We start from the raw sequence: 12,715 nt of genomic DNA, 5'->3' as shown, positions 1-12,715 counted from the left end.
AGTAGCCAAATTTCAAGTGGGCAATAGCCACATGTGGCCAATGGCTACAGTATTGTACTGAGCACATCTAGAACATTTCCACTGTCTCAGGAAGCTCTACTGGACAGTGCTGACCTAAAAAATACCAAACAAATCTAGTTATATTGATTTCCTCTCCTTTGTAAGAAACAGGACCAAATCTTGTGTCTCTCCATGGTCTGGGAAACTCTAAAGATATTTTTGCTATAAAAGACATTATTCTCTGGCCTGGTGGCTCAGTGGGTTGGAGCATTGTCCTATACACCAAAAGGTTGCAGGTTCAATTCTTGGGCAGGGTGTTACCGGGGAGGCCTGAGTTATGGGCTCCCCCTCCTCTGTTCTTCCTTGCTCACATGAGAATAATTCAGGCAAGAGACAACACATGTAGTGGAAATGAGATAGTAAGTTTATTGAACACAAAGCTGCAAGTGGGCACCTAGCTAGTCTGAGTGCACTGACTATTGGGATTTTAGAGGTTTAATGCTTGTAGCCAGCTTCTAAATTTCCCCCTCATCCTCCCTTTTCAGACCTTGGGATTAATACACAGTTTCAAAAGGCTTTCTTTCCCAGCTAGTGGAAAGGATACATATAGAATTTCAAGGGCTCCCCTCCTTCTCTGCTGTTTGGTTTTTCTTGTGGTTTCTGAAACACCTGGAAATCTTATCAGACCAGGCTCAAGACTGCTTAATTAATGGGTGAGACATGTCTCCTTCCTCCTCCCTGCCTTGGTTTACTATCTATCCTACCTAACCTTGGTGAATACCTTGGTTGCAGGTTCAGTCCCCAGATGTGTGTTTGGAAGGCAAACAGTCAATATTTCTTTCTCACATCGTTGTTTCTCCCTCTCCCTCCTCCCTCCTCCCTTTCTCTCTCTCTAAAATTAATAAACATATCCTTGGGCGAAGATTAAAAAAAAAGACATCTTAACTCTCATGATTCATGAATTTGCTTTCTGACTTTGAGAAAAGGCACTATCAAAAAGAGTCATCAGAATAGATTGTTAACAAAGACGAGGAATAGTTAGTTGTTCTATGGCTGTGTCATTAATCAGAGTGACAATAAAATGTTTAAAATAAAGAGAAGTTAAAATAATAATTATTAAGTTTATTGGTTATTCTTGAAGTGACGAATCCGTGTTCTTTTTAAAACAACCTAGGAGCATTGTAAAATGTGGCATAAAAGCAAAACAGTAGACCCTTGAGGGGCAAAAGTTTATATCTCAATTAAACAAAGTAAAGTTCTTATCTTCTCAGTATATACAGCAGGCCAAGAATAATTCTTTATTTCCTCCTGTACAGAGCAGACTTGGAGATATACTCCAAGGCCACAGTTTTTCCCTAGCTATCAGTGTCTTTTTTTCATTATAGCTAAGTTTTTTTCTTATTAGTATTATCATATGATATTATATGTTTAAACATAGATATATAATATTCAATGTTCAATAGCAATTATGCTTGAAACTATAAATTTAATTTTTTAATAGTTAATCCCATAAATACAAAAAATGTAAGTATTACATTATTTTTACATTTTGATTTATGTTTTCCAAAGAAAAAATATGTTGATGTATAAGCAAGAATATCAGTAAAAGAGAAGATGGCAGCAAGGTAAGTAGGAGTGGAGCCCACTTCTCCCTGTGCACAGGTAGAACACGTAGCCAATCCTCTGAGGAACAGAGTGGACAGCCAATGGTATCCCAGCATATGGGAAGGTTGGAGGCCAAAATTGTAGAGGACATTGAAAAACAGATGGTAAGGAGAGTACATTGGGACGGTAAGGTCCCTGGGGCCAGTGCGGGGACCAGGGCTGTTGCAGCCTCCGGCCCAGAATGTGCTAGCGCCTGCCGCACAATCCTTGGAAGAGAGCCAGGTCAACAGCTCCCTCCCCTGCCAAACAGGGAGGATAGAGCGGCACCAGGATGGTCCTGGATGCTTGAAGTCTCTAGGGAGAATAAAGATGAGGTGGGAGACGCACAGAGGCAGTGTTCACCTGCTGAGACTGTGGACATTGGCTGGGTTTTCACCAGAGAAATTGGAGAGCCAGGTGATGCCTGGAGAACGGAGAAGGGTTGGGCCATGATGGACCCTAACCTGGATAGTCCTGGTCTGTTTGGAAAAATGGGCTGTGTGAGAGGCTGGGCACTTGTTAGGAGCAACAGTTTTGACAGGAGGATTTTGTTCAAAAAAAGGCTCTCGCTGGCTGTTTACAGAACTTTCCTGCAGTGTCCGGCCCTGCCTCTCCCGCAGCACCCCCATCCCCACCTCTTCAGTGGTGGAGCCCATGCCCCAACCGTTGCCACACCCTCAGCCGCACCCCCACCCCCACCCCCGCCACGGAAGTGGCCCAAGCCCACTGACGCTCCAGTGGCTGAGGCTGAGCTCCTGCCCCTGTGTGGCCCAGTTGCTGGGGCTGGCTCACTAAGAGGAAGGAGGAGGTGCCCCCCCGCAGAGAGCAGCAGGACTCAGCGACTCAGCAGTCCCCATAAGGACTTAACTCAATGGGGGAGCTGAACTACCCTGAAGAGACTTCCCTGAGAGTGCCCAGCATCTAGGACTGCAAAGAATGAGAAGATGGTGTGTGAGTTGCCCCTAATTAGTGCACCTCGAGGTCGGCACAATGGGTGGATTGAAGGCACCAGCCTGGCGCAGACAGACAGTGGGGCCTGGCAGTGAATGGAGGAACTAGGCTGGAGGCTAGTCAACTTGTCCACACCTGGCCCCCATCCCTGCAAAACCACAGGAAGAGAGAAAAGTGAAGCCCAACCACCCTCAGCCTGCTCCAGCCAGGAAGACCTGCAGAACTCGCTTGGCTGGTTTAAAATCAGCAGGATGCTTTTCTTTTTTTTTCTTTTTTCTTTTTTCTTTTCACCAAGTGAGACAATAAGACCTGGAGCTGTGAAAGGACTAGAGTCAGACCCAAAGAGGGATCACAAGGCTAATCCCAACAACTGAGAAAATGAGACAAATTTCACTTTGCTATTCCAGAGAATTTGCATATTATTGTTTATTTGTATTATTATTATTTTTTCATTATTTGTCTTTCTTTTATTTTATCAGTATTTTTTAAATTTCTCTTCCCCCTGTTTAGTTTTCTTCATTTTATTTGTTTGTTTAATTGCATTGTTTGACTGGTTTTCCTTGTTCTCTCTTTCATGGTGTATTTTTAATTTTTCTTCTTTCACTTCACTTGTGTTCCAATAGTACACTACTCTAGGTCATGTACTTCCTATTCTTGTTATTCAGATCACATAGTTTCTGTTATGATTGTTGCTCCAGTATTATTGTAGATAATTGTTGTTCCATACAATTGTAAATACTACACAGCACCCATCCCGGATCTTAGCCCATTTCCCTGTTTTCCAGAACTTTATCACTGTTGTGGTTAACTGTATTCTCTCACACACTATGCCTATTTTCTATCTTTATTCTCACTATATCTCATGATCCAACCTCCCACAGGTGTTCTGTTTTCTGGATTCAACTCACAATCCTTCCCCTCTCTAACAAGAGTCTAATCTCTTTTCCACCCTTTCTAAAAAGTGGCTAGTTGGGTGCAACATCATGGCTAATGCTATATTTCTCCAAAGGATCTCCTATCTCTTCTCTGTGGGTTGGTACTGTGAATCCCGTAGAATATACTCCCACTGTCTTAATCCATTTTGCCTTCCCCCTCCAAATGATCACATAAAAGAGTAGGTGGAAGCTGTGAACACCAACATACATGCTGGAAGAGAGAACCCACCAACAAAGGAACCACTAACAGGTAATAAAGGGAGATGGCAGAGGAGTGAGTGAAAGCCACAGTAATCTCCACCCAGGGCCAATCTGGAATTACAATTTAACAGTGGAGAAATTATCCAGAACAAACAAATGAACAAAAGTGAGAGAGAAGGCTCATAACCTCAGACAGACGGAAGAACCGGCTTCAACACAACCTGTCCACATCTGCACAACAGAATAGAAGATGTGGTGTGCAGAGTGACCCTCAGTTAACCAGCCAGAGGGGAGAACCCACCAAATAAAGACCCAACAACAATCAAAACCCAAAGACATCCAGAGACCCAACATAAATGACAGCCCAAGAGCAGCCAGTTCAAGAGAGCAGGATCTCACAGGTATTCTACCATAGAACTTCACGCCACAAACCTAGGGAGTCAGAACAGATCAATTTAAGAAGCAGAGGCTAACAAGAAGAGTCTCACAAACAATGGGAAGACAAAGAAACAATCTCCAATGAGAGAAAAGGAGGAAGCCTCAGAAAGAATGCTAAATGAAACAGAGGCAAATCAAGTATCCGATATTGAGTTCAAAGCAATGGTTATAAGGAAGCTCAATAAACTCACTGAGAATTACCAAAAACTACAGGGGAACTACAATGAACTCACTGCAAACTATATCAACATGAAAAAGGAAATAGAAACTATCAACAAGGGCCAAAAGGAAATGAAGAATACAATTTCTGAATTGAAGAACACAGTAGAAGGAATCAAAAGCAGGCTACATGAAGCAGAGGATGGAATCAGCGAGCTGGAGGACAAGGTACAAAAAAAAACCCAAAACAAAAAAAACCCCAACCAACCAAACAAAAAACACCCAGAAAGAGCAAGAAAAGGAAAAGACATCAGAAAGAATGAAGAGCTATTAAGGGAATGGCAGGACAACATGAAACATAGTAATATCTGTATAATAGGGACACCAGAAGGAGAAGAACAGCAAGGGATAGAAAAACTGTTTTAAAAAGTAAAGATGGAAAACTTCCCTAATTTGAAGAGAGAAAAAGTCACAGAAATACAGGAACCACAGAATCCCAATCAAGGGGAAAGAATCCCAATCAAGGGCCCAAAGAGGCCCACTTAAAGACACATCATAATTAAAACAGCAAAATTCCAAGACAAAGAGAGAATCTTAAAGGCAGCAAGGGAGAAATAGGAAGTAACATATAAGGCAGCCCAGAAAGGACTAACAGCTGACTTCTCAATGGAAATACTCCAAGCCAGAAAAGAATGGCAAGAAATATTTCAAGTAATGAAAAACAAAGACCTGAAACCAAGACTATTCTATCTAGCAAGGCTCTCAATTTATTTCTTTTAAAAATATATATATTTTATTGATTATGATATTACAGTTGTCCCATTCTCCCCACCTTTATTCCCCTCTTCCCTGCATAGCCTCCCACCTGCATTCCCCCCTCTTTAGTTCATGTCCATGGGTCATACATATAAGCTCTTTGGCTTCTACATTTCCTATATGATTCTTAACCTCCCCCTGTCTATTTCCTACCCAGCAATTATGCTACTTATTCTCTGTACCTTTTCCCCATCTCTCACCATCCTACCCCTCACTGATAACCCTCCATGTGATTTCCATTTCTGTGGTTCTGTTCCTGCTCTAGTTGTTTGCTTAGTTTTTTTTTTTTTTTAAGGTTTGGTTGTTAGTAGTTATGAGTTTGTTGTAATTTTACTGTTCATATTTTTGATCTTCATTTTCTTAGGTAAGTCCCTTTAACATTTCCTATAATAAGGGCTTGGTGATGATGAATTCCTTTAGCTTGACCTTATCTGGGAAGCATTTTATCTGCCCTTCTATTCTGAATGATAGCTTTGCTGGATAGAGTAATCTTGGATGTAGGTCCTAGCCTTTCATGACTTGGAATATTTCTCTCCAGCCCCTTCTTGCCTGAATAGTTTGTTTTGAGAAATCAGCTGATAGTTTTATAGGAACTCCTTTGTAGGCAAGTAACTCCTTTTCTCTTGCTGCTTTTAAGATTCTCTCCTTAACTTTAATTTTGGGTAATGTAATTATGATGTGCCTTGATGTGTATCTCCTTGGGCCCAACTTCTTTGGGACTCTCTGAGCTTCCTGGACTCCCTGAAAGTCTATTTCCCTTGCCATGTTGGGGAAGTTGTCCTTCATGATGTTTTCAAATAAGTTTTCAATTTCTTGCTCTTCCTCTTCTCCCTCTGTCACCCCTATGATTCAGATGTTGGAATGTTTGAAGATGTCCTGGAGGTTCTTAAGCTTCTCCTCATTTTTTCTGAGTTCTTTTTTCTTCATTCTGTTCTGATTGAATGTTTCTTTCTTTGTTCCACTCCAAACCCTTGATTTCAGTCCTGCTTTCCTTCCCATCACTGTTGTTTCCCTATAGATTTTTCTTTATTTCACATAATGCAACCCTCATTGCTGCCTGGGTCTTTTTTATGCTGTTGAAGTATCCAGTGAGTTCTGGAGCATCCTGATAACCAGTGTTTTGAACTGTGCATCTGATAGGTTGGCTATCTCTTCGTTGCTTAGTTGTATTTTTTGTGGAGATTTGACCTGTTCTTCATTTTAGTCTTTTTTTTTTATCTTGGCGTACCTATTACCTATAAGAGGTGAAGCCCTAGGTGTTCACCAGGGCGGGGCAGCCCAGTTTGCAGTGTTGTGATGCTGTATGTGGGGGAGGGGTCTGAGAGGGAACAATGCCACTTGCTCCACTCTCTGCGGGTTTTCAGTCACTTACCTGGCTACCCTCAAGCAAATTGGGCTCTTCTGCTGCTGATTCACAGTTGGGTGGGTTTGTGTGCAATCTAGGACCCTGTGGGTCTCTCCAGTGAACTCTCCCATGAAGCTGGTAGTTTCTCCTTCTGCCGCCTCATTCCCCACAGGTTTTTTCAGTCAGAGGATTTGAGGTTTTATTTCCCTGTGCAGGAACCCTGGGTTGTGTGGTCTCTCGCTCCACAGTTGTTCCTTCCAGTTTATCTGCATGCAAATGTGGGACCACCCTATCTTCCAGCCACCACCTCGCCTGCCCCAGTCCTCCAGCCACGACCTTACCTCGAGTCCACTCACCCAGCTGCCTATCTCCACCCCTCCTACTTGTCTGGATGAATGTTTCTTCTTTAACTCCTTGGTTGTCAGGCTTCCATACTGTACAATTTTCTGTCAGTTCTGGTTGTTTTTTGTTTTTAAATTCATTGTTGTCCTTCTTTTGGTTGTGAGAGGAGGTACAGTGTATCTACCTAAGTCTCCCTTTGGCCACTCAAGGCTCTCAATTTAAATGGAAAGCGAAGTGAGGAGTTTCCTAGAAAAAAGAAGGCTCCAAGAATAGAGCTCTTCCAAACGAGCACTGCAAGAGATGCTAAAGTGTCTGCTTTAAGAAAAGGAAGAAAAAGAGTGAGAGAAAGAGAATCACAGGTACAAAAAATGGCAATGAATAAGTAAATATCAATAATAACCTTAAACATAAATGGATTAAATGCTCCAATCAAAAGACATAGAATAGCTGAATGGATGAGAAAACATGAACCACACATATGCTTCCTACAAAAGACCCACCTCAGGACAGAAGACCTACACAGACTGAAAGTGAAGGGCTGGAAAAAGAATATTCCAAGCAAATGGACAGGGGGAAAAAATCCCAGGTATCAAAACTCATATTAAACAAAATAGACTTCAAAGTAGGGCCTTAAAAGAGACCCTGAAGGACACTTCATAAAACTCAGGGAAAGAATCCACCAAGAAGATATAAGCATTGGAAATATATATGTGTGTGTGTATATATATATATATATCTCCAACATAGGAGCACCCAAAAACATAAGGAAAATCTTGGAGGACTTCAAGAAATATATTGACAGCAACACAATTATAGTAGGGGATTCTAACATCCCACTTCAAATATGCACAGATCTTCCAAATAAAACATCAACAAATATTTTTGTGACATTGAAATATGCCCTAGATGAAATGGACTTAACTGATATATAGAGAGCCTTTCATCCCAAACAAGCAAAATACACAATTTTTTTTTAATGCACATGGAACATTTTCAAAGACAGACCATATAATAGGACACAAAACAAGCCTCAACAAATTTAAGAAAATTTAAATCATATCAAGCATTTTCTCCGACCACAAGTGACTGAAACTAGAAACCAATCTGAGGGGGAAAAAACCCCAAAACACTCAAACTCATGGAGATTGAATAGCATGCTATTAAACAATGAATGGGTCAAGAATGAGATCAAGGGAGAATTCAAAAAGTTTCTGGAAACAAATGAAAATGAACTCATAACAATCCAAAACTTATGGGACACAGCAAAGGCAGTCCTGAGAGGGAAGTTCGTAGCAATACAGCCCTACCTAAAAAAGATAGAAACATTCCAAATAAACAACCTAACCCTACAGCAAAAGAACTTGAGGAACAACAACAAAGACAGCCCACAGCGAGTAGAAGGAAGGAAATAACCAAGATCAGAGCAGAATTAAATTACATAGAGACTAAAAGCACAATTCTAAGGATCAAGAAATCCAGGAGCTGGTTCTTTGATACGATAGACAAAATCAACAAGCCTTTAAGAAGGCTCATCAAGTAAAAAACAGAAAGGACCCCAAAAATCATAATCAGAAATGAAAGAGGAGAAATTACAACTGATGCCACAGAAATAAAAAGGATTGTAAGAAATTACTACGAAGAACTATATGCCAAGAAATTTGAAAACCTAGGTGAAATGGACACATTGCTAGAAAAATATAATCTTCCAAAACTGAATGAAGAAGAAGCAGAAAGCCTGAACAGACCAATAACAGCTGACGAAATGGAAGCAGTAATAAAAAAACTTCCGACACACAAAAGTCCCAAACCAGATGGTTTTACAGGAGAATTTTACAAAGCTTTTAAGGAAGAGCTAACCCCTATCTTTCACAGACTATTCCAAAAAATCCAAAATGATGGAAGACTCCCCAACTCTTTTTATGAAGCCAGCATCATCCTATCCCAAAACCAGATAAAGACATAGCACAGTAAGAAAACTACAGGCCAATATCACTGATGAACATAGATGCTAAAATCCTCAACAAAATATTGGCAAACTGCATCCAGAAATACATTAAAAAGATCATACACCATGATCAAGTGGAATTCATCCCAGGGATGCAAGGATGGTACAATATTCGCAAATCAATAAACATAATACACCACATAAAACACAGAAAAGACAAAAATCACATGATCATATCAATAGATGCAGAAAAAGCATTTGATAAGGTACAGCACCCATTTATGATAAAAACCCTCAACAAAGTGGGAATAGAGGGAGCATTCCTCAACATAATAAAGGCCGTATATGAGAGAACTACAGCCAACATCACACTCAATGGGCAAAAACTAAAATCTTTCCCACTAAGATCAGGAACAAGACAAAGATGCCCTCTCTCACCACTCCTATTCAACATAGTATTGGAAGTTCTAGCCACAACAATCAAACAAGAAAAAGAAATAAAGGCATCTAAATTAGAAAGGAAGAAACAAAACTGTCATTGTTTGTGGATGACATGATAGTGTACATAAAAAATCTTATAGACTACACCAAAAAACTACTGACCTAATAAGTGAATTTGGCAAAACAGCTGGATACAAAGTCAATACTCAGAAATCAAAGGCATTCCTGTATACCAACAATGAAACAGCAGAAAGAGAAATCAGGAAAAAAATCCCATTTGATATAGCAAAAAGAAAAATAAAGTACCTAGGAATAAACCTAACCAAGGAGGTAACCTGTACTCAGAAAACTACACAACACTGAAGAAAGAAATTAAGGAAGACACAAACAAATGGAAGCATGTATCATGCTATGGATTGGAAGAATTAACATCATCAAAATGTCCATACTACCCAAAGAAACCTATAGAGTCAAAAGGACACATGGACAAAATCAAGGGGGAGGGTGGAGGTGGGCGAGGGAGGTGGGTTCAGCTGGGGTGGGGAGGAGGGATGGGGAGAAAAGGCATACAACTGTAATTGAATAACAATAAAAATTTTAAAAACCCAATATTTATTGAAGTACCAATGACATATTTCACAGATACAGAACAAACATTTCGAAAATTTATATGGAACCATAAATGGCCCTGAATAGCTGCAATAATTTTGAGAAAGAAGTCAAAGCAGGAGGGATCACAATACCTGATACCAAACTGTACTACAAGGCCACTGTAATCAAAACTGCCTGGTATTGGCTTAAGAGCAGACACATAGACCAATGGAACAGAACAGAGAGCCCAGAAATAAACCCAAGTCTCTATGGTCAATTAATATTTGACAAAGGGGGCAGACGCATAAAATGGAGTAAAAATAGTCTCTTCAACAAATGGTGTTGGGAGATGTGGACAGCTGCATGCAAAAAAAAATGAAACTCGATCACCACCTTACACCATACACAAAAATAAATTCAAGGTGTGTAAAAGACTTAAATATAAGATGTGACACCATAAAAGTCCTACAGAGAAACATAGGCAGGAAAATCTAAGGTATTCCATGCAGCAATATTTTCACTGATATGTCCCGTAGAGCAAGGGATATAAAAGAAAGAATAAACAAATGGGACCTCATCAAAATAAAAAGCTTCTGCACTGCTAAAGAAAATAGTATTAAAATGAAAAGAGAACCAAATGTATGGGAAAATATATTTTCCAGTGATACCTCAGACAAGGATTTGATCTCCAAAATAGGTAAAGAACTCACACAACTCCACTCCAGGAAGACAAACAACCCAATTAAAAAATGGGCAAAAAACCTGAACAAACACTTCTCCAAGGAGGCCATACAGAGGGGCCAGAGACATATGAAAAGATGCTCAGCACCCCTAGCCATCAGAGAGGTGCAAATTAAAACCACAATTAAATACTACTTCACACCAGTCAGAGTGGCCAACATTAACAAATCCACAAACAAATGTTGGAGAGGATGCGGAGAAAAGGGAACCCTAGTGCACTGTTGGTGGGAATGCAGGCTGGTGAGGCCACTGTGGAAAACAGTATGGAATTTCCTCAGAAAACTAAAAATGGAACTGCCTTTTGACCCAGCAATTCCGCTGCTGGGATTATACCCTAAGAACCCTGAAACACCAATCCAAAAGAACCTGTGCATCCCAATGTTCATAGCAGCACAATTTACAATAGCCAAGTACTGGAAGCAACCTAAGTGCCCATCAGCAAACGAGTGATCCAAAAACTATGGTATATTTACACAATGGAATTCTACACAGCAGAGAGAAAGAAGGAGCTTATACCCTTTGCAACAGCATGGATGGAACTGGAGAGCATTATGCTAAGTGAAATAAGCCAGGCAGTGAGGGACAAATACCATATGATCTCACCCTTAACTGGAACATAATCAATAGAAGAAAAAAGCAAACAAAATACAACCAGAGACACTGAGGTTGGGAACAGTCTAGCAGTGGTCAGGGGGGAGTGGGGTGGGGACAGTGGGAAGAGGGGATTGCAGGAACTATTATAAAGGACACATGGACAAAATCAGGGGGGAGGGGGGAGGGGGGGAGGGAGGTGGTTTCAGCTGGGGTGGGGTGGAGGGATGGGGAGAAAAGGCATACAACTGTAATTGAATAACAATAAAAATTTTAAAAAAAGAAACAAGATTTCTAATATTTTTATATATTTATATATTTTATATTATATGTTTTTTCTTTTAAAAGTGATTATCATCCACTAAATTAATATTACAACCCATTAGTGGGTTAGAACTCACTATTTGGAAAACAGTGACTTAAACATGTTCCTTTGGCAAAGAGTAAAGTTGTAGGAACAGTTAAATTTTAGAGGCAAAAATAGTTATCTCTTTTTTGTATAGTAGCAGAAAACAATGCAGATAGTAATAAACAGTAGAAAATTAAAAGCTCACCAGAACTCACCAACTAAAAATGGAAAAAGAAAGAAATAGCAACTTAATTCTGGAAAAAAAACGAGGAAGCAGACTGAATTCTCCCAAAGGAAGACAGAGAATCAAATTGGATGAATAAGAAAACCTAAGTCTATGATGATAATAAATGCTGGTCAACCAAAGTGATAGATAAAGGTTTATTGTAAAGGAACAAAGAGATACCAACAACTATAAGCAACCAAAGCAGAATTAGTAAAAAAAAAAAAATTATGGTAAAAAGCGTCAGTGTAAACAGAGGGCTATTATGTAATAATAAAAGACGCAATTAATGAGGATGATATAGTAGCTATAAACCTGTATGCACTAAACAACTTAGGAACTGAATACATAAAGAAAGCACTATTAACCCTGACTGGTGTGGCTCAGTTAATTGGGCATCATCCTGCCAAGCAAAACGTCACTGGTTCGATTGCCAGTCAGAGCACATGCTTAGGTTGTGGGTTTGGTCTCTCACTGAGGGATGTATGAGAGGCAACCGATTGATGTTTCCTTCTAGCACTGATGTTTCTCTTCCTCTTTTTCTCCCTCCCTTCCCCTCTCTCTAAAAATAAATAAATCAGTAAATATTTTAAAAAGAAAAAACCATTAAAAACACTGCTAATAGATAAAAATAAGTTAATAATGTACTGAAAATAAATAATATAATTTATTTACAACTTAATAGACAAATAGAGAGATGTCTCTCATATGTAAATTTTTTATGTCCATGGATTATTTACAAAAATTCATCAAGACTTTGGCAAGCAAATTAATACTGAACAAATTTTAAAAAGCAGTAGCCTTATTTTTCTGATAGTACTTCAATATATTAAAAATAATTTTACAAAAGTAAACAGAAAAGTGTTAACTACTTGGAAATTAAGAAATGCGCTCCTCACCATGACCATTGTGACTCAGTTGGTTGGACATCATCTCAAGAAGTGAAAGGTCACTGGTTCAATTCCCAGTTCAGGCACATGCATAGGTTGCAGGTTCGGTCCCC

The sequence above is a fragment of the Desmodus rotundus genome, chromosome 2, assembly GCF_022682495.2.
Source record: "Desmodus rotundus isolate HL8 chromosome 2, HLdesRot8A.1, whole genome shotgun sequence".
Classification (NCBI taxonomy): Eukaryota; Metazoa; Chordata; class Mammalia; order Chiroptera; family Phyllostomidae; genus Desmodus; species Desmodus rotundus.
The sequence above is the reverse complement of the archived record's forward strand: the minus strand, read 5'-3'. Positions refer to the sequence as shown.